At 39.1% G+C, this 27,576-nt stretch overlaps 1 long non-coding RNA gene across 1 annotated transcript; it reads right to left on the reverse strand.

The window, feature by feature from the left end:
* Window positions 1–23,579: 23,579 nt before the first annotated feature.
* LOC130087457 (uncharacterized) lies at window positions 23,580–24,945 on the reverse strand. The gene is made up of 2 exons (XR_008807370.1): window positions 24,895–24,945; window positions 23,580–24,576 (listed from the first exon to the last, which is right to left on the reverse strand). It is a non-coding gene; the product is annotated as an uncharacterized LOC130087457 (long non-coding RNA).
* Window positions 24,946–27,576: the final 2,631 nt, after the last annotated feature.

Below are 27,576 nucleotides of genomic sequence, written 5' to 3' on the forward strand. Positions count from 1 at the left end.
CGATTCGCGAACTAATGACTCATTTGAACCGATTCACTTTAATGAATGGTTAAAACAACTGATCTGTCCAACACTGAACTCAAGAGACATAAATCAGAAACACTTTACAATAAGGTTCCATTTATTAAAGTCTAGTTAACTACATTAGTTAACATACTATTAATATTAGTTTCTATGCAGATTTACTCCATGACAAAACCACCCAAGTCATTCTAGAATTATTCATTCTTTCCAAATAGAGCTATTTAAGTAATCTGGTGAAATTGTTTTTATATCGCAATATATATCGCAGAAAAATAAAATATCGCAATGTGATTTTTTACCAATATCGTGCAGCCCTAGTACTAACACATTGAAATACGTGCTAATATCGCTACGTTAATAGTGAAGCAGTACAAAAACACACACAGAGATAACTTATTTATCTTATGAGGTTGCAGTAAGCCTATGACAGGTAAATTAGCTGCTAACGTTACCCGTGTCCCTAAACGTTAGACTGTTAAGGACTGAAAAATGTTTTCTTACCTGATATCGCCAACAGACCACGTAGGCTACGACCCCTTCCTCTGTTCATATTCCAGCTTTTGTTCTTCATTGCATAGCAACTAAAATTCGCTCAGAATTTAAGAATTCAACAGGTAGATATAAAATAATCCAGGTCTGACCGAGTAATCAACAACGCAAACAGCAGCTGCTCACACCATCAACCGAGAGTAACGGACGTATTTTCAAACTTAAAATAGGCGCGCAGAGCTGCGCACATTCTCATTGGACAGTTTCCTGGAAGACAGACAGATTAACCAATCATGCTCAAAGTAAAACGGAGAAACAACCAATGACAATAGGAATAGTTTGCGCGAGTTGCAGTCTGTATTATTATTTAATTAATTGGTCAAATTACATGACAGTGTATGAATATGTAATAATGCAATGTAAACTGTTAGGCAAGCAGACAAAATTGTAAATTCACACAAAATCACATAAAGCAAAAGGTTTCTGCTGCACTGCTCTGTTGAGGGTGAAACTATTATTGTTAATGATAATACTTATATTTTAACATATACATTGAAGAACTGTTATGAAAATCAGAAAAATCATTAAATGCTAATGAATTATCATAATAATATGTTAAAAGGCAGATATTTATGTATGTTGTTGAAAACATTACGTTGTTTCAACGTACAGATCTTGTAAAAAATTAAACGTTGATTTAGAAAGTGTTTTTGTTAACCTTTTTCAACCATTTAGCATTAAACGTTGTTTCAACGACTGGCATTATTTCAATCATATTTCAACGTTGAAGGTCGGTCATGTGCCGGCTGGGTATATTAATCTACCTTTAGTGAAAGCTGAATGCCGATATCGTGGAAATGTTCCATACTTTATCCAGGCTCTCTACTGCTTCGCGCGAAGTTATTACGTATCCCCCTCCCAAAGTCAAACAATATCATTGGTCGAGATTGCCTCTGGCGTATGATTCGTCCAATGATTGTACAACATTCAATTATTTGAATCTGCGCGCACTTTCTTGATATCTAAAGCACAGAGAAAAACAATTAGGATGTTTGTTTACACGTTGTGTAATGTTTCAACCATTTTAATGTCTTCAATTCCTTTACCCCCAGTTCACCAAAGCTCAAGTTTATGCTACAAGAGCCTTTGTTGAACTCGAGCCCCAGAATAAATTCCTTGTCTTTCACACATTGCTCACCTATTGTAAATTAAAAATATATAGCACCCCATTGTAAAGCTTTATTCATAGTGTGGCGGTTTGTTCCCATCAACCGAGAAAATTGTGGAGTGGCCTAATGATTTCACTGCAGTGAGAGCCTTGAATTTTGTTGAATATAGATTGACTTTGTGTCTTAATGCTTCAACGTTTTAAAAGTGGATTTACAGCCTTTACTTTTAAATTGAATCACATATTTTCTTCTCAAATAAGCATATGAGATACGTGTCAATATAGTATATGGTCAGAAAATCACTGTCAGGGCAGCATTTCAAACAGACAAAAAGGACAATGTCACCCTTAAAAGCCAAGCCAAAAGAGGACATATCAGCACACAAGATTCAGCCTTTCACACCAACAGGCAGACAGGCGGTTAGTGTCCAGCATTTTTGAGCCTGGTTGTCTTTGAGCCTGGTCAACTTTGCTGCAACTGTCCCAAAGCATGATGATCCGAGACTTGAGGCTGCAGCACCAGACAGCAGCAGCTACAGTGCACGGGGTGGGGTCTGAAAATGTTGCCACTCAATTTTTTCTCTGCCACTTATGAAATTGTTACAGAACACTTCAGAATTGTAAACACTGAGTCAGTGGTACCTGACAGTAGAAACACTGGATATAGGATGCATAAACAATCACTGACTATTCTTGATTTAATTTTATATTAAACTTAAGCTCAATTATTTCATGTACAATAACTGTATATTTAGTTACACTGTGCAACAATATCTCCTACTGTATTCATCCATCTTTCAAGGCAATATTTTTAGATCTGTTTCTGTAGTATAACACACAGTAATTATTATGTTCAATTTTTATTTACAGCATATCTGCATGAAAGGTATAGCCTACATAGCTGTTTTTTTATTTTTATTTTATGTATATATTTTTATCTATCACTCTTGTATCTGCACTTGTTGAATCTTAAGCTGATGTGGCCAGCAAAGTTTATCTTTGCTTCTGAAAAATATCTGCATTGGTGGCAGGGGACTTGGAAGTTTTACATTTACCCTGTATTTGATAGGTGTGAGGTGCTAACCTAACCCTAACCCTATACATTAATGGTAAAGTAATGTAGATATATTGGATAGTTGCTTTTATTTACTATAAAACAATGTTTATATAAAGTGAACTCCTTGAATTAAAAGTATGTAGATATATTGGATAGTTGCGTTTAATTACTATAAAAGTAAGTTTATTCAAAGTAAACCTATACATTAATGTGAAAAGTACGTGTTTTACATCTAAAAATCTGTACTTTGACGGGGAGTTCTTGTGGATGTAATTGATAATGTTATGAATTTACCAAAGAATACTGTGTAAAAACAGAAGACTTCTTTAATTTTATAATTGTAAGGTATTCCTGCAATAATTTCCAGTTTATATGCAGATTTATTCATTTGTTTAATGTTCTACAGACATTTTTTTAATGAGATTTTCTTTTCATTCTACAGTAGTGGAACTGTAAAAATACAGAAAATGTTTACAGTAAATATCTGTATTTTAAAAAACAGAATTATTCCGTAGAATAACTTAAAGTTTTTTACTGTAATTTGACGGTAAGTGTTTGGCAACTTTGCTGCCAGACTTTTTACCGTTTTTTTACGATTGTTTTTTTACATGTATTTACCTTAAATGTAAGGTTTCACAGTAAAAAAACACATAGTTGTCTTAATTTTAAATAAGCGATTTTTTTTGTCCTTTTACATACAATTTAATGTAATTTAACATTCAAGCCAATTAAACAAAAGAATAATCCTGTAAAAAAACTATAATTTCTCCTTATATGAATTTACAGATTATTACTTTTATTTTATGGTTAATGTTTTTAATAAAAGTTTTTTTCTGTATTTTAATGACATTTACACGTAATGTTAAAAAAACAGAAAATATCCGTAAAATAAAACAGTATATTTCTGTGAAAAAACTTTTTTTTTTTACAGTGCAGTAGTTTCAATTTTGTTATTTTTAGGTCAAACCGTTCTTGTCTGTCAGTCATATAATGCAGGTCTATGGTCACCACCTCAAAGAGCATGCACAGAGAAGTCCAAATTAAACATGATTTAATGACTCGTAAATGTAAGTACACATTGATGGCCTAAGACACGAAACGAGCAGTTTGTGTGAGAAAACGAACAGTATTTATATCGTTTTTACCTCTTGTAAACACAGCCACGTCCAAGTGATCTGAGGGCGTGGGCGCTTCGGTCTTTTCCGGCAAGCGCCGGAAGTGATCTCTCGCGCGTGTACATCACTCATACAATTGTTTTATTTTATTTTTATTTTTAATTTTTTATTTTACGACGGTTTAAACATCCCGGATAAGCGCAAATTAGTACCATTTTAATTAGCCGTCTTACCTACAATCTCTGTTCTGTGTAAACAATGAGTGACGTACACGCGCGTTTCATGTCTTCTGATTGTAATATTTTCATCAGCTGTGTGTTCTTGTGAACAGGCGAATCACATCAGTTTCATGGTTCATCCTGGTCCTCTCGCTCATCGGCTGCTGATGTTTGCTTCTATGCCTTTATGAGCTAATCAAGAGCTTCAGACAGCCATCTGCTGTCACAAGGCTTCGGTGTTACATTTATCAGCACCATTCAGGTGTAAAAATGAAAAGCAAATTTGATTATAGAAGGCTCTTCAATAAGGAATCAGCTGTAAAAACAAGGTGGGAGTGTTATCGCCATCAGTTATTGACACTAGATTATAGGAAAATGTCAAGTGCTGTTTCTTTTTTTAATAATATCACATGATACTGTTACTTTAGCATTTAGCATTTATTAACCATTATCATATGATATGGTCATAAAATCTTAATTATATGCCTCGTGCAGGATATTTCTATATGTTTGGCTACAGAATTTGCTCAGTGCAGTGTCTTCTTTACTTCTGTCTTTTTATTTGAAAATGCCACCCCTTCAAAGAAGGGGTCATGAAGTGAAGAGGGAACAGAGCTCTGTGGGAGTCACATACGCCTGCGAGGCAATGCATCATGGGAGCAGACTCACCTTTCCGCCCATGAGATTGCAGTGGGAGAAAATCAGAGCAATCAATCTGGTTCTCTTCTGGTTCAGGCCCTTCACTAAACATGGTCCACTGCATGGCTGGACAATAACTAAAAGCAGTGGGAAAAGTCATTTCTGAGTTGCTTTAACTCAAGTGAAACTTGCCAACAAACAATTTGTGTTCAATCATCATAGGCGAAAAGGGAAGCCCAATTTCCGAAGCCCAAGTGGAGGAACCTGAATCTTTGCATAACATTCCGTTTTAAATGAAGCATGAAACAACACAAGGAAGGTTTCATTTCAGAAAGTTCAACATCAAAACAGAGCTGGATCAAAAATAACTTGAAACTTTCAGTGAGTGTGCGCATGCACATCTACTTTAAGATACAATAAGACCTCATATCTTCTTTATTTTCAATTATATTACAGGTTTATCATCAACTGATATATCAATATTATCAACTGCTGATCCATCAGTTATTGTTTCATCTCAAACTAATGTTTTTGAAAACAAAACCAAAACAAGGATACAATTTTAAGTATCTCTGCTAAAACTAAGAAGCTAAATTTCAAGTTTTTTTCTGGTATCTCCTGGTATACCTATAATATTATTAAAATATTGTTAATATCATTTTTTTCTTGTCAGTTTATAAGAGTTTAACAATGAAGGCTGTTTATACTTTTTGTGTTTATAATGAATTATTTGTGGCAATGACTTACATCCATAATGTTTGTATGATTTTTTTCTGTTTGGCAATATTTTATATTCATTGAAACAAAATATTTATTTATGGGTTTTTGTTCACATATTCCATTTTAAAAATCATTTGAAAAGTATGATAATGTTCAGACCCAACCAGTGTATTTATCCTGAGCTGATGAAGACTGTTGAAAAAGTAAACTATAATATAAACTATGAACATGACAATAGAAAAAATACCCAACTTCAGTGTCGTTTTAAATGCTGGTGACCATTACTGATCATGTGATCATTAAATGCCCCAATTTCCTATTTAAGCTCTATTCACAAAAGTCCACAATTAAGTAGAATAAGACATGTGAGAATGTCTTTCAGATAATGAGCTTATTTTATGCGGGCTAATTAACTCTTTTGTGCTCATGATTGCTGTTAATATCTCTATTATTTACATTGATCACGTTCTTTCCTCCTCAAAAACAACTGAATCCACTGACCTTTATGTGAACCTGTCCCACGTACAGTCAGTGGTTGGAAACTGCTGCTGTAATTCATAAGCTTTTTTTAATACTCACAATGCCTTGGGGAGAAATGTAATTTAGTAAGAAAATAACAAAACACAACTCGCATCACAGGCTTGACATTACCTGTCCGAGAGAATAGGTCACTTATGCAAAAAAAAAAAGGCATCAACTATATAAAATTCAACCATATAGTCAACTAGAAAATGTGCATAATTCAGATTACACTAGCTTGATTGTGCTTAGATATGGCAAAGGCCACTAATGATGATATATAGCAGTTACCCTTTTCATTAGAAATACCCATTTCAACTGCCAAAAGCCTATTATTTTGTCTGAAACTGAAAGCATTAATGTGGTAAATTAACCAATAATATTATTTACATCATCCATCCACTATTCTGTTCTGAAATTCTAGTCAAAATAAAAAAAAATGTATTGCAATAAACGGATAAAAACGAATTCAATTGCAGACGCTAGCAGAGGAAGCACTTCCGTTATCATCAAACTACACAACACAAAAGACTATATTTATACCTGACTGATTCTCCTTCACCAGCAATGCATTATTCATGAGTCGCCAATGTAAGAATAATTGACAAAAAGTCTCTGCTACTCTTCATTCCAGTCCATTCCTTCTCGGATTCCTTCAACACACTCATACTGACCGAATCAAATCCTTTAATTTATACTCATTATTCAAATCTCCATGTGATTACGATCCTAACAAGCTCATTTAAGAGCCTATTATGGTTTGTCCACACTTGAACCTACTTAAAAATCCCTTGTTTCACTTGTAATAGATTCTACGCACTGGTTTCAGAATAAGCGTTTCAGTCGATACTGTGCTTTATTATATGTTGGAGACACGCAGTTTACACTTTCTCCTCTAGTTAGCTCTGCCACTGGCCTGCAGTTCACAGCAAATGCATTTTATAACTGAGTTTGTCAATCTCCCTCGTCCCACCATTTAAAAGATACCATGCCAGTTTAAAAGTAGTTTCACTTTGAAAATTGCATCATGCACAGGGCCTGTGCCTAACGATAAACCATACTTAGACCCTATATTCCCAGACATCCACACTGATATTGTTTAATGAATCTGCAGCATACTCATCCTCCATCTTTCTCCTCAAACACACACAGGAGACATGCTTGCGTAAGCTGCGATTCTGCAGTCTTTCTCTACACAGGACAGGAGTCAGCCTCATCTAATGACTGTGACCTTTCTCAATCAGGGCCTGATAGACAAAACAAGACTTAGAAACACAACAAATACAGCAGTATCATCTCCGGCACCATAGCGACACCTTTTAATAATTAAGCACTTTCAGCGCAGAACTAATTCAGACACTGCTTTGAAAGGATTACACCATCTTCAGATCTAACATTTTCAATAGTTTGGTGTTGTCATTCGCAGAAGGGAATCATTGTGAGATGCACTGGTCGTTTGATCGAAAGGTCACATGGATCCTAATTTGCATGGTAGAATGTGAAGAAAACTTTTGATTTTCGTAAAAGTCGATATGAGATCAAAATGTACTTTCTTAACACACATCCCTGGTGTTTTTGTGTATGATTAATCAATGTTAATCAATTAATCACTTGAGGGAGTGAATGAAAACGAGTGAGAATTCGGACACTGAGTGCGCCGGAAGGGCTGCCGCTTTTGCATAGTTTGTGCTTGCGGTTTAATTATAATTTGAAACTTAGCAAACTGGCAGCTCCAGTAGTAATGAAAAGATTGATCTTAAACTGTCATGGAAACTATGTATAACCCTTAATTAAACTATTTAACAATCAATTAAAAAGGAAGTTATACCTATTATGCTGTAGCCACATTGGACAAGTGGTTTGGTAAGTGGATGGGGGATTCAACTGCGGACGCCATCTTCTGGTCAGACGCGGAGATGAATTCATTCAGTGCTCGATTTCCGCAGTGCATTATGGGTATTCTCTAGCCGTTGAGCGTACATGGGTTGTACACTCACTATTGTGGTGCATTATAGGATTGAATAAGTGCACTCGATAACGTCCACTATGGTTTCGGACACTACTACAAATGTCTGTCGCCTTAAATAGTGCCCTATTTAAGGGTATAGGGGGCGATTTCAGACAAAGCCTCTGTCAACTAAAGACAGGAAATACACAGGGAACTGGGGACACAAAACTAAATGGAACACAAACCTGAAAATATGTGGATATATAAAAAATATAACCAATTTCTTTTTCTTTTCTTTTTTTAAATATGTGGTGTTACCATTGGGATGATCGATGACGAACTTGACTAAATTATCAAAAGCTTTAAATCTGGGACAAAAAGTATCCTAAAAAGTGGGTGTTGGGTGTTCTGAAAGTCTGGCCTGCCTCTAAAGATGATCTGCCCACACTATACACACTATATGGGTTTGGGTTCTCTTTCATCATCTCGTTTCGAGATCCACCTATGGGAAGGGCATCCGTACCTGACCTCTGCAGAAGCATCCAATTGCACCAAGTCTGGCTAACAGACAGAAGCGCGCAGCCAATGCCAGGTGAGGCCACACCCCCTTACCTACGGGCATATCACAGCTGGGCGCGCTGCTATTCCTCAGTTGACATTCGCTTCTCGCGATCTCTGCATTGACACAGTTCGGTTGGATTAACGTTACGCTGCTCACTTTCGAGTCTTCAGGAGGACATATCGCCAGATCAACCTCCGCCAGACGTGAGTGACAGTCGTTTCTTCAGCCTATCCGCTGTGTTTTTTACATCCGGAGCCGCCCGAGCTCTCGCTGTCCTTCACCTGCTCCTCCTTTACATGGCTGCCCGCCACGGATTTTTCTGAGTTCTTCACCGCTGGCCCACCCATGGCTATGTGACCGTCTAAACAGCCGCTTCCCCCGGGGAACAGCCTATCACGACGAGCCTGCCCGGCCGCGTGTGGTGCTCTCATCGCCGCTAAGGACCCTCTCGTTCTGCGCGGTCTGCTTAACACGCTCAAGCTTTGGAGAACCCGGGGAATTGCGGTCATTGTAATTGCTGCCCATGTAGCTTTTACTAAGCCGGCTTTTAGTTGCACGACACAGTGCGCCGTGCTCGGCCATTCTGACTCGGAGGAGAGACATGGTGATGATGACGCGCTACCGGGGGACTCCTGGAGCGCCACCTCTCTAAAATATTTGAGCTGACATCAGCCCAATCCGCATTCCCTGAAGAGGACATCTTCGCTGGAAAACCTCACTCTCGTTGTCGAACCTTTTGGCGTTCCCTAGGCTAGCGTTCACGCGGCTTTGCCTCCGTCCATCCTCCTGGAAGTTTGTGAGCGAGCGGCCGTTCGTCTCAACATTGTGTGGCCAGCTCCACAGAGCGCCACCGACCAGGATAGAAATATGTACGACGGGTAAACGCTGGGACCACCGCCCAGTCTGAACGGCTGGAGCGTCCCGCTAGACTGTTAACACGGTCTCACGGGCCTTGATTTGTTACGATTACGTGTTGAGGTTTTCAATTTATGCCTTCCTAGGAAGGCGGTCCCGAACGCAAGCGGCCTGCCTGTTGTTCGACCATTGGGAGTAACGTTAACTTACAGGGTCTCCCACCTACGGTCGGTTAATCCCCTCTCGTGGCTGCCCAGACCGTATTTAGTGGACGTATGTTAGTGGACGTTGTGTGTGTGTGTCCCCCTCCCCCCCACAACAACAAGTTACGGGGGAGGGGGCTGTCGTGAGGAAAAGTACATAGCAGTGTTACCACACCGCACGCACTTGGTTCCCCTCACCCAGTTATTAAAGGCTTCGGCCCCAGTGTTTCCCAACACAAAACACACACATTACTAAACAACACATTTAATAAACGAATCAAATGAATTCGTGCAGATTTATATATCTGCCAGCGGCAACATAGAGAGCAAATCTCTCTGATCCCATGCATGTCGCCCTGAGTCCGTCCACAAGAGGTCGCCATTGCCTCATAAATCAACCAACTGGGCTCACACAGCTCAGTTGCGGCTGTCCAGCCGATGTATTTTTAGTGGACGTTGTGTGTGTAAGGCCCCTGTGTTCCCCAACACAAAACACACAGATAACTAAATAACACTTAAAAAAACAAACAAAAAAAAAACGCATTAAATAAATCCGTTACAGAGAGAGTATCTCTCTCCGCGGATATTATTTTTCTGCCTGCACTTGAGACTGCCCAGTTCATGTGTTCAGGAGATATGTGTTTTTCCCACTTTTGGGGGCACCTTGTGAGGGAAAGTTCAGCACAGTGGACACCACACTATGTTTCCCTCACTCTGTCAATAAAGGCTTCGGCCCCAGTGTTTGCCCAACACAAAACACACAAAGCTACGAATCAAATGAATTCGTTTTGGAGAGAAGACCTCTCTCCGCAAAGAAAACTTCTCACTGCAGAGAGAGGAAATCCCTCCAAACCCCTGCATGTCGCCTCTAGAGTTCCCACTAGATGGCGCCTTTGCATCACAAATGAACCAGCTGGGCCCATACAGCTCCGCTCCGGCCCGAGCGGGGGCGCTCGCGAGTCACAAAGCGGCTTGGCAAGCCGTTTCAGCGCCCGAGTGGGTTTTTGCGTACTGTAACCCAGGGTTACAAGCTGCAGTTTGCAATAAAACCTCCGCATTTCAACGGCGTTCTCTCTTCTCACACAGAAGAAAACGCCTCACACATTCTGAAAGAGGAAATTTCCTCCCTCCTAACAAGGGAGCGATTCAGATGGTGCCACCCAATCTGATAAACCATGGTTTTTATTCCTGGTATTTTCATGTTCCAAAAGGCGTGGCGCCCCCCCGCCCTATATTGGACCTTCGAGTGTTGAACAAACATTTGAGGAAATTCAATTTCAGAATGTGACACAAGCCTCTCTCGCCTGTGCCATAAAGCAGAACGACTGGTTCACATCAGTCGATCTGAAAGATGCTTTCTTTCACATAAGCATCTACCCTCCACACAGGAAATATCTTCGTTTCGCCTACCAAGGCGTTTGTTACGAATTCACAGTTCTTCCGTTCGGGCGCAATTTGAGTCCCCGAACTTTCTGTCTGTGTGCGGAGGTGGGCGTGGCGCCCCTGAGACTATCAGGGCTGAGAATTCTGACTTACTGGCTCATCATAGCCAAATTAAAAGAGAAGGTGTCGCTGGACACCGGTCGGGTGCTCGCGCACATCACATCCCTCGGGTTCAAGGTGAATGCGAGCGAAAACAATCTGACTCCCAGTCAGAATGTCATTTTCCTGGGCTTGGAATTGAACTCAGTCTCCATGCGAGCACGTCTCTCTCAAGAGCGCGTTCGCTCGCTGATGGACTGTCTGTCTCAGTTCAGTGAAGGGGCGAGAGTACAATATCGCACATGCCTCAGGCTGCAGGATCTCATGGCTTCATCTATCCAAGTTGTGCCATTGGTCTCCTGAGAATGAGAACGTTCACGAAATGGGTTTTGTACACTACATTTCAGCCCGATTTGCGATCTCTGCCGCTCGGTAACGATGATGCGCGCCTGCTCGGCGGCCTTGCGCCATTGGGAGAGCGAGAACTTTTACGCACGGGGAACCCCCCCTCAGGACGGTACGATGCGTAAAGTTTTGATGACAGATGCGTCCTCAACAGGCTGGGGAACCACCCAGGAAGGCAGAACGGTGAACGGTCTGTGGCTGAGCAGACTACGTTCAGCGCACATTAACTATTTAGAGCTTTTACTATTTGGAAAGCTCCGAATCATTTTCTGCCTTGCCTGCAGGGACATCCTGTTCTAGTACGGTGCGATAATACCACGGTAGTGGCTTATATCAACCGTCAGGGTGGCATGCGCTCGTCAAAACTCCACGCTCTAGCTTACAGGCTTTTGGTGTGGAGCAGACAGGTTTTTCTGTCATTACACATGACTCATGTCCCGGGCATTCGGAACAGAGGCGCGGATCTGCTATCGAGGGGAAACCCAATCCACGGGGATTGGCGTCTTCACCCGCAGATAGTGGAGAGGTTATGGATGAGATTGGACAGGCAGCCGTAGATCTTTTCACCTCGCGCGAAAATCACCATTGTCCTATGTTCTTCTCGCTAAAGGACATGGACGCGCCCCTCGGGGCAGACGCACTGGCCCACCCATGGCCCAAAGTGCTGTTGTATGCTTTTCCTCCCCTGTGCCTGATAATTTTCACACTGGCCAGGGTGAGAGAGCACGGCCTGTCTCTCATTCTGATAGCACCCAGGTGGCCCAAAGCCCCATGGCTGGCAGAGATAATCCCTCTGTTATACGCCGAGCCATGGCGCCTCCCCCCTCGCACGGACATACTGTCCCAAGCCAACGGGGAGATTTACCACCCCCACCCGGACAGGGTGGCTCTCTGGGCCTGGCCCGTGAGAGGACGAACCAAAATGCACTGGGGCTCCCGCCGCGTGTAATCGCCACTACTCAGAAGGCCAGGGCCGTTTACCACACGATCCCTATATGGCTGTAAGTGGCAAGTGTTCGAAGGGTGGTATGATGAGCGTGGTTTCACATCTTATCAGTGCTCGGTGCCTGATATTTTGTGTTTCCTGCAAGACCTCATGGAAAGAGGCAGGTCCTTTTCCACTATTAAGGTCTACTTGGCTGCGATTTCAGCCTGTCATGTGGGTTTTGGGGCTCCACCGTCAGGCAGCACCCTCTAACCCGCAGATTTATGGAGGGTGCACGCCGCTCTTTGCTGGTCATCAGGAGATCTGTTGAATCTGTCCCAGAGTGGGACCTCTCCATGGTGCTGGAAGCGCGGTCTCTGTATCCTTTTGAGCCTCTGGGGAGTATTTCCCTTAAGCTGCTGTCCCTCAAGACAGCTTTGCTCTCGGCCTTGGCATCTGCTAAACGGGTCAGTGAGCTACATGCACTCTCGGTTCACCCCTCGTGCGCCAAATTCTCCCTAAGTGGAGATAAGGTTTTCCTTAAGCCTAACCCGGCCTTCATGCCGAAATGCTTCCCTGCGTTCACGTCGGAGGTTTTGGAGCTATCCGCTTTTCACCCTCCACCCTTTGCCTCCCCGGAGGATCAGGGGCTGAATGCTCTGTGTCCCGTCCGTGCTCTGCAAGCATAATGACCAGGACCAGTGCTTTCCCCAAGAGCGACCAGCTCTTTGTTTCAAGGGCTCCCCTGCACAAGGGGAGTCCCATTTCAAAGCAATGCCTCTCACATTGGCTTGTGGACGCTATACTATGGCTTATGAAGCAAAGGGAGTGCAGCCCCAAGGGGCATCAGAGCTCATTCCACAAGGGGCTTAGCCGCCTCTTGGGCTTTGTTCAGGGGAGTGCCACTGCAGGACATCTGCTCCGCAGCCAGCTGGGCCTCTCCTCATACCTTTGAGCGTTACTACCGGTTGGATGTCACCAGAACTTCAGTGGCACACTCGGTCCTAGGGGTAGGGTCCTCTTAGCCCTTTCCCACAGCCCCGTTTGGTTAACCAACGAGGAGTGAATGGGCCGGCTGGCCATGTTCATTCCTGTCACCAAGCATTCGCATTCCTTCTTGGGTTTAGCTATGTGCATTGGTGGTGCGGGGGCCATTATCATGTATGTGTCTCATGCATGTTTCATGCCCTGCTTGTCCACAGCAGTTAGCGTGGCGGAAAACTTGCAGGGTCATGTTTGTGGGACATGTCAGGCACCGCCTCTCTGAGGTGACCGTCCTTCTCTGGCCTTCAGAACCTCACTGTGAGTGTATTGGGCAATCAGGGAGCTGTCCATGTCTCTCCCATAGGTGGATCTCGAAACGAGATGATGAAAGAGAACAATAGGTTACTGTCGTAACCCCGGTTCTCTGAAACATCGAGTGGAGAGATCCACCAGCTTAGCCCCGCTTGCCGCACGAGAAGCGAATATACTTACTGAGGAATAGCAGCGCGCCCAGCTGTGATATGCCCGTAGGTAAGGGGGTGTGGCCTCACCTGGCATTGGCTGCGCGCTTCTGTCTGTTAGCCAGACTTGGTGCAATTGGATGCTTCTGCAGAGGTCAGGTACGGATGCCCTTCCAATAGGTGGATCTCTCCACTCGATGTTTCAGAGAACCGGGGTTACGACAGTAACCTATTGATACTCATGGTGACAGCACATATAATACAAAAATATCAACACTGAAAATTAGTCTCCATTTTGAATGATAACTAACCTTTGTGGACACAAAAGTTCTTGGCTGCAAGAAAGAAAACATATGCGTGCGGACTGACACCAACTGTGTGCAACAGATGTAATGATGTGAGTCATGGAATAAATGTTATTCACCACAGCTGGCAAGCGGTATTGTGATGTAGAGTGCAACTTAATTATCCTATCTCTCGCTATAATTTCTAAGCTAAGTTTCCATTTTACATCTCAAATTATATGCTATGCTGTTCTCTGAAAATAAGGAAGTTTCTAACCCCAAGAGTTCTTGGCAATGTTCCAGGGAATTACGAAGAGGTCATGACAGGTTTGTTTGTGTCCCTTGGTGGGAATGTATTGGAAGCAGAAGTGAACTGAGATTGGACAGAGACACTGTTAGTGGAGCAGAGTTGTACTGGGACATGTAGTTTCCGTGCTCACAGCGGAATGTCTGGTAGCATTTTCGGGCAACAAACTACCCAGTCAGTGTTCTGCTCAGGCTTAAGGGTTTTAATTCCAGTGGGGCCGAGATCAATGAGCTTTCACATTTGGGGGAGTTCGTGTGGGTGAGGAAGCCGCTAGAAGACGGGTAAAATAGGGAAAGGGATGGGCATATGCGTAAAATCTGTACTGCAGTGGAGCACCTCAGGGATCACAGCAAATTGTTCAGTGTTGTTTTGCTATCGATTGGTCATGTTGTTCATGCTCCCTAAATATCAACCTGCACTGGAGACTAGCATGGCATAGAAAATATCATAAACAAGCGATGAACACTGCAGTACTGCCTAAATCACAGTGTCGCAAGATTTCGGCATCTGCATTCTTGGGTTGAGCTCATAATCTGAACATCAGTATTTGTTTTTATTTTATTTTAAGACTTTTACTTGTATTTATATATATATATATATATATATATATTTTTTTTTCATATGTAAAAATAATATTAATTTAGAAATGAACTCTTATTTAACACCCCAAAATGTTCATAAATAAAAGTTTCATAATTTCATATATGGTTAATCTAACCTATTTAAAATCCAGTCGAATATTATTTGCAGGTTTATCTCTCTATTTTACAAAGTAGGCATGCACATTTCTGTAATATGACCGGAGTGAATTCATTTCAATTATGTTTTTGTTTGGAGTCAGTCTGACCCCAGCAAAAACATGTTGCAGAAAATAAATGCATAACTAATTAAATACATAAATAAAAGGCTCCAGCATCCCCGCAACCCTATATACAGGGCTAGCTGTTTGGAGAATGGATGGAGAAATGAAATGAGAATTAATAGATAAATAATAATCATAATCATGATCAGGTCTTGTAAGATCAGGAAAATTCCTCAAGTATCATCCTGATGCAAACTAATGTTAACTATGTTTTTTAAAACATGTTCTATGTTCTCTTGTTTTCTCAGATGCAAAAAAAAAAAGGACATTTAATATGACCACTTTTCTGAATCAGCTGAAAAAAATTCAGCATTCAAAGAAAAGAGAGAAACGAGTTTTAAAAGACTGCGATTTGTGGAATTGTTTCTTTTACACAGTGCATCAAGATCAAACAAAAGCACATTAAGTAGCGCAGAAATTCTGTATGTGCATTCTGTTGCTATGGAAAGCTGTGTGTGTGTAAGTAGTGTTTTCAGAAGGATTTGTGGGAGTGTCAGTGTGTGCACATCCCTCTTGATTCTTGGCTCTGATGATAAGCCCCCTGCTTGCTTGAGCGCCTTTCCCAACCCAAAGTCAGGGTGTTATGACTGGATGACAAGCACAGGAGCTTTCCAGCCTGAGACAGCAGGGGACATAGATAATAGAGGGTAAAGAGATACAAGACACATGGAAAAGTGGAAGATGGTTAAGTCAGAGAAGACAAAGATAGGCCTGTAGAGGAGCAATGTAGGAGGTGAAAGCTGGAAGAATAGCATTTGAAAGAAAAAACAGTAAAGGAATAATATTAGAGATATGAAATTAAAAGATGCAGAGCAGCAGAAAATGGAGGCTAGCACATTTTTATACCACAATGCTGTGGGAAAATGCCACATTTAATGTGTGTGAAATCTGTCTATCTACCTATTTTAGAGGCTTGCCTATACTCAGAAAAATTGCAGCAATACATGTGTGCATTTGTGGACAACAATAATCAAGCAATTGTGAAGCAGTAAAGCTGCCGTATTTCACTTTGTCACTTTTTTTGATCTGTATTTGCATTCGGTTTTCAATTACCGTATTGATCGCGCACAACCCCTTTTTTTAATCTACATTACCGTCTCTTCTGTGTTGTTTTTAGACCTTGAGTAGATTGAATTATCTTGCCCCTACAATGCACATTCAAACAAACACAAAATCAATTTAAAAGCAGCTTATGGTGAACACTTGACCAATAATTACAAATGACAGGCAAATGATGTTGTCCCCTAGACAAGGAGAGGGGATGCAATACTGTTTATTACATATGTAGAGAAATGGGGGAGAAAAAACGTCAAGGGCTAAAGGGTAAACTCAATAAAAATATACAAGAAATCAACTAGCAGAATCAACAAATATGACTGCAGTGAATGACTTTTTCCCATTGAGAAATGTGTCCAATGCAAATACTTTTAGTTAATTCCATTAAAGGGTTACAAATGGTGCCAAGTGTTTTTGTGCAAGTTTCCTAAGCCTGTCACATAATTAAAAAAAAAAATTTATGGCAAGAACAAAGAAAGCTCACCACTGGCTATAGCTTTCTTTGTTCTTGCCATAAAAAAAATATTTGTGAAGGATGTGGACAGCTTTTAAGAGAAGCTCAGTTGCAATCTTGTAATTACAGCAATTCTTATAGGACGTGAACATTATTTTAATCACTGTATATGTACAGTATATGCAACATTGACATTACATTTATTATTCTAAAATAACCATAGAAAAAATATTATCACTAATTTTCAACAAATACATTGATATAACAACTGTTTTAGAAAAGTGAATACATTTTTGTGTTACATATTATGCTATTTTTCATATCTTAATTTTAATGTACTACAGTCTAGCCTCGAGCTTACAACTGATTGTTCTGTGGATTGTAAGCATTGAGGTGCAGTGCAGCTTTGGCACTGTAGATAAGTGTAATCCTTTCGAAAGAATGTTTTTAGTCGTGTAGTCATTAAGAGAATTGTGTAGAGTGGAGCTCTGATACAAGAAAGATGCGACAAGACTTACATGCAAAGAAAGTTTACAATGCTTGTGCATGCTTATGAGTTTGTTTATCTGCTTGGATGAGCATCAAAAACCTTGAGCTCAGGAAACCTTCGCTATTGGGAACAGTTCAAAAGCAGGTGGTAAAATAATCTCTTAAAGGGACACTATGTAATTTTTTCAGTTCAAAATTAACATTTAAAAAACGATTGAATCGACACAATCCTTTTTCCAAAACATGTTTTTGTCTTATCATGATTCACTATGGCGAGCCTATTATAAGTGTTTATATTTGAGACCTGTCAGGATTTTTTCGCTGGAAATTGCCAATTGCCAATTGCCAAAAGTTGCTCAGGTGTGTGGTGTGGGAGTAGCAGTGGTTAGTTGACACAACGAGTGAGAAAGGTTTGCATGGAGCACACCTACAGGGAATCACCCGTTAAAAAAAACACACAGAACAGTCTGCTTGCAAGACGAGAACACGACAGAGCTCGTAATAAAACAAGAATCAACATTGGGTTAGCTTTCGGAAATGGTGAGAACTGAGGGATTTGTATTGTAAAAATGACATTTGTATTACTCAACAGGTGAGTAAGGTATTTTATTAAACAGATAAATTGCCATATGTAGCTCTCTAATAGAGTTCATTGTAAGATAGTATTATCTATCTATTGTGAAGGATCATTTCATTTTCGTGGTTGTAGCCTTATATTAAAGGATATAGCTGGAATTTTAAGGAAGTCTATTAAAGGGTATAACCACAGTAACGTCTTCAGCTAGTAAGATTGAGATCTTTTCCATCTAAACTGGTTCTCTCTCTTAAGTCTAGTAGTAAATGTTTTATGAGCAGCAGGATAATTTCTCTAGTTTTTTTTAGTTATGAGAAAGAACCATATTCATCCGCACAGTCACGCAGAGCCGAAGCACAATCAAAACAAAAAGTTCTGGGTATTCTGGAAAAAAAGCCAATATTTAATAATGTTATTATTATATATTTTTTTTTTACAGTTTTCTTCTTAAAAAAAGAGAAATTATGATCTGTTGCACCTGACGTCCCTTTCCTCCAGCTCAAAAGTAATTATCAACTCAGAAAGAAAAGATGTCAATTTCAAACCGCATGCTTCTGGGTAATCCTGCATCAGTTGAGCAACTGATTGAGATGAATGAGAATTCTAACAGATTGATTTCTTCAGGTATTTCTCCAGACAGACAGATATCCTTGATTTTCATTATATAATGAGTTTCATATGAATGATGAATGAATTACATACATTTCATAAAAAAAAGTGTTGTTTGTTTTATTGGAATATGAAGAAATGCTAAACTATTGTACATAACATGTTGGCAATGGAATTCATTCAGTTCAGATATTTAGACCACACATTCAGTCCAAAAAAAATAAAAAATAGAAACTAATACTCGGGATGTTTCGTCACTGGGTCTTCAAGCGCGTTCCCTACCGGAATGGAGACCTCACATTGTAATCGGCTGCTCTGGACTTCAGAAGAGGAGAACTTGCTCACCGTGTCTAGAGAGAGAAATTCACATGGTTGAAATGGGCTCGTTTGGCACTAGCACAGGTTAAACTGAGCAAAAAGAGATAACTGAACAAAAACTAGTGTTACAAAACAGCTGAGGTACAGATCTCCCTACTGAAAAGAAGTTTATTGCATAATCATTATTGCAGACTGTAAAAAATCCCCTTTACGCGTTCAGTTGCATGTCACGACATTACTCAAATTGCATCCATTTTATCTCCATGGTGGCGTTTTTAATTTCATTTTTTAAATATACATGTAGGGCGAAAATACAATTCAAAGACTAATGATGATTAAATAACTAAAAGCATTAGAGCAGCAGCATGGTGTCCACAGAGATGGCAGAGCCTAGAGAGAAAGAAAAAACTGCAATAGAAACCTGCAACTGAAGCCATTTCCTCTCTAGAGCTCACACTAAGACAATCATTCACTAAGCCCCTTGTTAATTTAGCCAGTTTATCTTCAATTTGTGTTCAGTGCCCCCCGTAATGCACACCACAGTACAACTTTTTTTGTAGTTCTTTCAAAATTAGCCAGATGGGACTTCTGTCTCTCCAATTCCTCTCATCTGCCTGACTGCTTTTTGCATAGGGTGCTAAAATCATGATTCTGCTATAAGGAAATGAACACAGAGTAAGCTGTTTGCAGTTCAATAAGATGTCTAAATAAATTAGCATTATAATCCATTTGCACGCAATCCAGTTCAAATTAAAAAAGCATATCATTCCCTAAAATTGTGATACTCATGAAGTAACATCATTTTAGACCTACAGCATGGCCGGGAGACAAGTTAATATCATTACATTTTCCATTTTTGCACAAACCGTGGTGATGACTGCGTTCATTAAAGCTCATGCCTGTTACCAAAGTAGAAAAAAAAAACTCCCAAGAATGTTTTAGTTCACATGCATTGATTGGCTGGGCAAGTGTTTTGGATCCTGTACATCACTGACTGCAGTTGCTGTAAGGCCAAATAGTCAGAAAGCTCCTTCTGAGTCTGCCTTTTCACAAACAAAATCATGGATGAAGTCCAATTTCACAGTGTGACCACTATTTCTAAGGACGAGTAATTCCACGGCTTCTCAAGGACATGCTTTTATCATTTAGAAGGACTGGTCTGGATTCGCTTTCAAGTCAGTATGTACAGTGTCTCAGTTATTGTAAATCAAGTTTCTATGCCAATTTCTCTTTGTCCATTCTGGTTAAGATCATGTCTTGTACAATATCCTATTCTTTTCCACAAAACCAGATCTTCTTAGATAATAAATTCTTTGAAAATTCAGAAACATTGATGTTCTTTCTTTTTTTCATCCTAGAACAGAACAAAGGATTTTTGAGGGGCACTTGTGAAATTGAGTGAAATCCAAAAGTGGGTCTGCAGCGATACTGCAGAGGGCCATCCATTTGTTCATTTGAATTAACTAAAAATTTTCAATTTAACCAAAAGCGAAGTTCAGCTAAATGTGTCCTCCCACATTAAAATCACAATAAAATTAAACTGTACAAGTATATAAATCTGTATATAATTTTAATGGTTGTTATAAATATATATCATTTATTTTAATGGCAATTAGTTTCATGTAAACAAAGTACGTAAATAACACACAAATTAATTATGACATCAAGGTGTCATTGGCCTTAAGATGACGGAAGCCCTGCCTTAGACGATAACAAATGCATCCTGGATTTTAAAGATTTAAAAGGGCGCCCTGAATTTGAACCCGAATTTCGGCTTGCGGCCCTTTGCGATCCAGTACCCCTACTACTCAATGTACTCAAAATCTGAATGATAAATTTGAATAGGTCCAAAGGTGAAGCAATCATCAAGAGATGATGACTACAGACTGAATTGAAGCTGGTAAAAAGATCCAGTGCTTAATGACAGATGCATCAAACATCTCACAACCAAGGGATTTTGTAAGGGGCTGAGAGGATTAAAGCAGATGTTTTCAATATACTCAAGCTATAGATGCCAAAAGGCAACCCTCAGGATAAGCTTAACAAACCAGCAAAGAATGAGAAAAATGCAATGATTTCTTCGTAGGTTCTGGTTTATGATTCTGGATTACTAGCATGACATTTGCAACGACTTATCCAAACATCCAATGATCCTAATATCTTCCAGATCAGCTCTTAGCAAACGGAACTAATTGATTCGCCTCATCTGAAATGGAGGAGCTTTAAGGTGGCTTCATAGCTTGAACACAAGCCAATGCGTGTCAAGGACCTTTACTGTCAAAAGGGCACTGCAAGTTTGGACGATGAGCATACGTAAACATCTCAGCCGTTGCTTTTCTGGGAAGTGTTATTCAGTAAAGGACAGAAACAGTCCATATGATGCAAATAAATAAATGAGGGTGAATGTTGCATGTGTCCACAAAGTTAAACATTGTTTTCTGTAAGTGAATGATGGCAAAAAAGTGATGGTACAAGCCAAGGTTGCATGTTGAACAAGCTTGTTATATCCTGAGATGCAGACAAGTTTATAAGAAATAGTGTGTGATTGTGAAAGAGAGAGAGCCCTTTAAACACCCCACAGCTGTCCATATGGAGACACTTTCACATGAAGAGGCGGCATTAAATGTTTTCACTCAAAAGTCAAATGAAAAAAACTGTGGCACTTGTCTTAGATTAAACAAACTTTAAAGAAAATTGAATTCGAGTTATGACAGGGGTCTCCAACAGTCCATGCAAGTACTCCAGGAGAGCTAAATTACGTGGAAATGTTTTTAAAGAAAAACATAATAGGTTAATTTCAACTAAAGCTTTAGCTGGGGACACACTTAACAACTAGCTAAAAACATTTCAAGACTGAACTGTACACACTTAAAGACTGCTGACTGAACGCAACCAAAGTTATAATAAAGTTATTGGGGTCAGTAAGATTTTTACAGTAAACCTGTAATTTTGTGAAATATTATTCACATTTAAAATAACTGTTTTCTATTTTAATACATTTTAAATTGTAATTTATTCCTGTGATGGCAAAGCTGGCAATGTGATGGCAATTTCCAGCGGCCATCACTCCAGCTTTCATCCTCACATGATCTTTCAGAAATCATTCTAATATGATGATTTGGTGAAAGAAAAAAAAATGTTATTGTCACAATTGAAAACGGTTGTAATAATGTAAAAGCCTTAACTGTAACTTTTGATCAATTTAATGCATCCCTGTTAAGTAAGAGAAGAAAAAAATCTTTAAAAAATTGTCCACAATCCTTTGAAAGGTAGTATATGTTTATACAGTAATATGGTACAACTAAATGGATACTTTAAAGGCCAGGCTGAAAAATGCAACTCTCAATTTTATACAATATGTAATAGGTTTCGGCTTCAATCCCTCTCACCACCAAGGGGGGTCCGACTCCTTGAGACCCCCTGAGCTATGGAAATTGGCTCAGTTGTATGCCGGGAGCAGAATGTGTGTGGGATTTGATGCTACTCAAATAAACCAGCTTCCTCCCTTCTTTATGCCTTTGCACAGAGATTTATTGTATATCAATTAAGCAGGAGCTGGGCCTGCAGATAAGCCTTCTGAGAGCCATAGACAAAAAAAAATTATTCATAAGAAATATTTGATCCATATGCTTAATGAGAAAAACAAACAAATCAGTCCTTTCAGTCTCCTGGTTCATGAATCACACAAACCGCTCGAGAAACAGTGAGTGACACTGAGCGCTTGCTTACGGCTCCCAAAACAGCCAGTTCAAAAGGAGAACGAATGACATCGCCTGGGACACAAATGCAGCCGTACGTCTTGATGAAGGTTTAAACAAACAGAGTTTGATTAGAGGGATTTTTTGCGTTTTCATAAACAATGACGAGGGCGTTAAAAGGATGATCTATTCTGGAAACACATAACATCTTTCACCATTCATGTGTTTGGGAACAGGCTGTAAGAAACAGCTATGAGATAACATTTCACTTCTGAGAGAAAATTGAAACAGCTGAGAATTGAATGCACAAATCTTTCATCTTAGCTTCAAAGTTCAAGCTAGATTCTTAAATTCTGATTGAAGAAAATTAGGCCCTTGTAACGACAATATGCAACAAGTTATAATTTATAAATTGTGACTGAGGATCATCGAGTTACATATTGATATAATAGCCAATAAATCAGCCATTTTGACATTCCCTCTTGTATCAGTTTCAAAATCTACCTTAAGACTTTTAGTGAATAGCATGTAAAATAAACCATACTGTCTGGATAACTGCCTTCAATATTTACAGATCTATTTAGGTCAACTACTAATTAGGATTACAATGTCCCAAATCTCAGTACTTAGTAGAAGTATGTAAATTGGGATTCAGCCCTGGTCTACCTTAGATGACAGAGTGGTGAGAATTCGCTTCATTAGTAAGATGACAGAAAAGTTTCTGAAAAAAAAAATCTGGAACATTAATCATGCACCATTTCTGATATTGCTTATGTCAAGCATTTTACGTGGCTAAATGTGGTTGGGCTATTGTAAGCAAGTGGGTCGGACATGCATGTTGATGAGCTGCACTACCAGTATCAGTGATCTCCACTATCCAAGAACATACAAAAGCTGTAAAAAGTGCAATATCACCATCTTATCAGCTCTGGCCAAAACTTCTGTTATGTGCACACACAAAAAACAACAACCTTACCCATTATGTATACATGGATTCTAAAGAGAAAGTTTGCCTGCAAAATATACTCCATTTTATTCACATTAAGTTCTGACAGCATCTCTCACCATAACCAATGAATGTGGTCAGATGGTGTTTTAGTGCCAGCACAAATGTCTGCTAAGCCTTTGTTAATGATAGTCATAAGACAACTGTATTTAAGAACAAACTTTGATTTATTGACATTCCATCAAATGACATCTTCATGGATTAATGCTGATAGAGATTCTTTAAATCCAAGGGCACTGGCTTCAATATTTAGAGCCTGAAGAATTTCTGTAAACAGTGAAACGCAACAGATACTTTTTTTTTTAATCTCGTCAAGACAACAGACGTCCTGGCACGCCAGCTAGCCTTAATATCATGTCTGACATAACACTATCCCACAAATACAATTTTCCATAGCACATTTATAAAAAGTCTTGAGGTGGATCCTCAAGGCAGGCTTATGGGTAATGGGTGGGTGTGTGTGTTGTCTCTAGACAGAACTGAGCAGCTACTGCCTGGAACTCTTATCCCCCAGTGAGTGGCTCATAGTGGGGGGCAGTACTCAAAGAAGAGCAATCCCTCGCTGAAAGAACTTACACACTCCAGATGTGCTGGAACTAGAGAGATACAACCCAAGCCAACAAAAACTAGCTAGAATCTAGGTCTTCATTAGATGACCGCGGATTCAGGGACTTTTGCAGGACAACATCCTTTCAAAGAATAGACCGCATGTTTATTGCTGAAAGTAGCAAAAAATTGACATGGGAAAAGCAGCAGTGCATTACTGAAATTAAGTGTCTGAGACTAGTCACTGTAGAACATTCAACAAGAAAATGAAACATTTGAAATTGTCCATCATTAACAAAAGTTTGGGGTTGGTATGATTTCTATGTTTTTGAAAGAAGTCTCTTATGTTTATCAACGCTGCATTTATTTGACAGTAAAATTACAGTATAAACAGTTGTATTGTGAAATATTACAAAAAAATTTTTTTTATATATATTTTAAAATGTAACTTATTCATGTGACGGCAAGGCTGAACTTTCAACAGCCATTACTCCAGTCTTCAGTGTCACATGATAATATGCTGATTTGCTGCTCAAGAAACTTTTCTTATTATCATCAATGTTGAAAATAGTTGCGCTCCTTAATTCTTTCCCAGGATTCTTTAATGAATAGAAAGAAAAAAAAACAGCATTTAATAAAAACAAAAATATTTTGTAACATTATAAAGCGTTTCACTGTAACTTTTGATGACTTTAAAACAAAAGTCAGATATTTTACATTACAACTTATATGATGAAGAAGAATTCATGGAAATATTGGGAGATAACATGTTATAATGAATCGTGCACAATAAGAAACAAAGCAAAATAATTGTTTAAGATGTGCACACATTTTGATTTAACTATTTGTATTTGTGTATGTGAAGTGTGAAATGTCATTTTCACATGTCATTTTGTTGTATGTAAAGAGCTACTTACTAGAGTAGCAGATCCCATGTCTTCAACAGAAAATATCTGAGATGGAGCTGCAATAAAAGGCAGAAGAAAAAAACTGTTAATATTTCATATATAATATAAACAAAATCTGTAAAGATTCAGCATGGGCCTGTTTATCAGTACGAGTGTCTAACCAGGTCTATTACAAAACATTGTGGGTTGGGGGAATTCCATAAACTATATAATAAATGACTTGCACTGTCAAATACATTAATATAAACTCGGTGTGAAACATTTTTGAGTTTATGTTAAAAAGCTTTCCAATGCATAATGTGTTTATAATATGTTTGTTTTAATGGTATTCTACTCTAAAACCTCAGAGGTTTTACTGTATTGTAGATGTTGTAGGAAATCGGAGAAACCAATTAGGAATAAATCAATACAATCTCTGGTTCCCCTCAACTGGGATATATCTACATTCATAATATGGCAAAAAAAAAAATTGCATTTTGACTCAGACCGGAAAATGGCCATATTTTATTATTCTACATAGCCCCACTTGCATACAAAAAGTTATCTATAGAAAGTAACAGGCCAAAAACAGTTCTTAGACACAAGCATGATGTTACATGATATCTGCACAGCGATTGAGGATGCTGTCAAAATCAACGTCTTGACAAGGTATAGACAGTTGACACAATGAGGTGTCTTCTGAAGGCACATGCTCCTCACTCAAAAATATTGCGATTCTGCAGGCATGGGCATAATTGTGAGACAGTGATGATAACTTAAGTCAAGACACAAGGCCCTGTCTCTGGCACATTGGTGCTTTGGTCCAACTCTGCTTGAGAAATGATTACAGGAGTGGTCTCTATTGATGAAAAGCATGGGGGACACAAACCAGTAATCTGTCATGTAGTAAGAGCGGAAATTGTGAAGCTGGAGGCAGTGATGGAAAGAGGAGAGCGGTGACATGGGGGGAATTGGTTGCAAAGGAGGAAGTGGGAAATGAGAGAAAGAAAAAAAGCATTATTATAAAAAGTCCCCAGTCATCCCTGACTTTAATTTTAATGATATAAAAAAAAATACAAAAGCATACCAGGAACTGAAAGTATTAATAATCAAAAGCTAACTATATAATAATAGTATGCTGAATAACTCCATTTACTTTTATTCTTATACAAGTAGGAAGAGGAGGTAGGCAAGCATTAAAGTTCAAACTTTGAGGTTAAAGTTCACCAAAGTTCTGACACATTTGACTTTATCATTTTTAAAAGTTGTATTCTTAAATGCTTAAAATCAGTTGTAGACACAATTTGTGCCTACATATGAACATCTTTAAAAATAAAATTAATAAAAAAATACTAAAAAACGAGTAGGTGTGTTTTAATTTAAACTTTTAATTGGTAGTGTATATGATGGTTTAAGTGCAGCCTAACGCAGCTTTAAGCTGTAAACATTCAAGGTCGGAAATTAGTTGAATTTAGTCAAACAGAAGGACCGAGATGATTTAGTGGAAGAGAGAACTAAGAAAAAGAGAGGGAGCCACATGCATCAAAGGCATTTACAAAAACACAACAAGGCAAACACACACATCTGTTTCTGCCCTGAATAAGAATGGGATGTAATACATTCTGTCACAGTTTAAACCAAAGTTTGTTTTAGATTCAGGGATCAAGTAGACCCCGAAGAGCTAAGATTGATGTTCACCAAATGTACAATTTAATAAACATACAGGACAGACACTTTCAATACAGGACAAATACTTTCTATATTTCTACTGATCAAATACAAACCCCTTAATACAAAAAGTCATATTTCCTTGCTTCCAGGTTACTAAAGCAAAAAAGGGGCCAGATGAAATGAACAAATTAATTTTTTTACTTTCCACTCAAATGTATATGCTAATAATAGAATAAAAAAAAAATGTTTTTGTCAATTTTACACACATGCAGCCACATACTTCTTCATATTACCTAAAGACCACAAAACCGGTAAAGTGGCATTTTCCTTCTGAATCACATTCAGAGGTCATGGTACCACTGAAACTTCAAAGGAGAAGAACTTCAAAACCTATTTCTACCAGCAGAATTTTGATTGGTTCTACACCTATGAATCACCTCAATGTCACATTTCAACAAAAGCACTCAAATGCAGTACTTCAGGGTGAATAAACGTCACAAAGCAGATCAACTCATTGTATAAAGCTGGAATTTCAGACTTTAACAACAATCAAAAAAAAAAAAAAAAAAAAAAAAGGCTGACAAAGACTTCAATTGTAAGAACTATGTGCTTTTACAAACTGAGAGACAAGTTGAAATGTAGTACAAAACAGAGGACTTGCCCCAGAATACACCTTTAAGCATTTTTACAGCATGAGCTCAACATGTCAGGATGCAAAGTGTTAATGAAAAGGACAGTGTATTCAAGAAAAAAATGCAGTTCATGGTCTGCAATATTTTAATAAGCATATACAAACTAATCCCTAGAATACAGGAACCATCCATGCGAATAGGATTCTAGTATCAGTTAACCCTCTGGGGACCAGAGTGTTTTTGGGGCCCTTGGGATGTTTTGACATGCACTGACATTTGTGCTTTTTTCAGTTATTTATAAACATGTTAATGGCAAAGGTGTAAATTCACTCTATATAGCACAAACTTGGCTACCATGATATCTGAGCAACATGTATGTACATGTTTGTATTTTTAATAGAATAATGTT

This window comes from Rhinichthys klamathensis, unplaced genomic scaffold (genome assembly GCF_029890125.1).
Source record: "Rhinichthys klamathensis goyatoka isolate OS25496 unplaced genomic scaffold, OSU_Roscu_1.1 h1tg000109l_1, whole genome shotgun sequence".
NCBI classification, from domain to species: domain Eukaryota; kingdom Metazoa; phylum Chordata; class Actinopteri; order Cypriniformes; family Leuciscidae; genus Rhinichthys; species Rhinichthys klamathensis.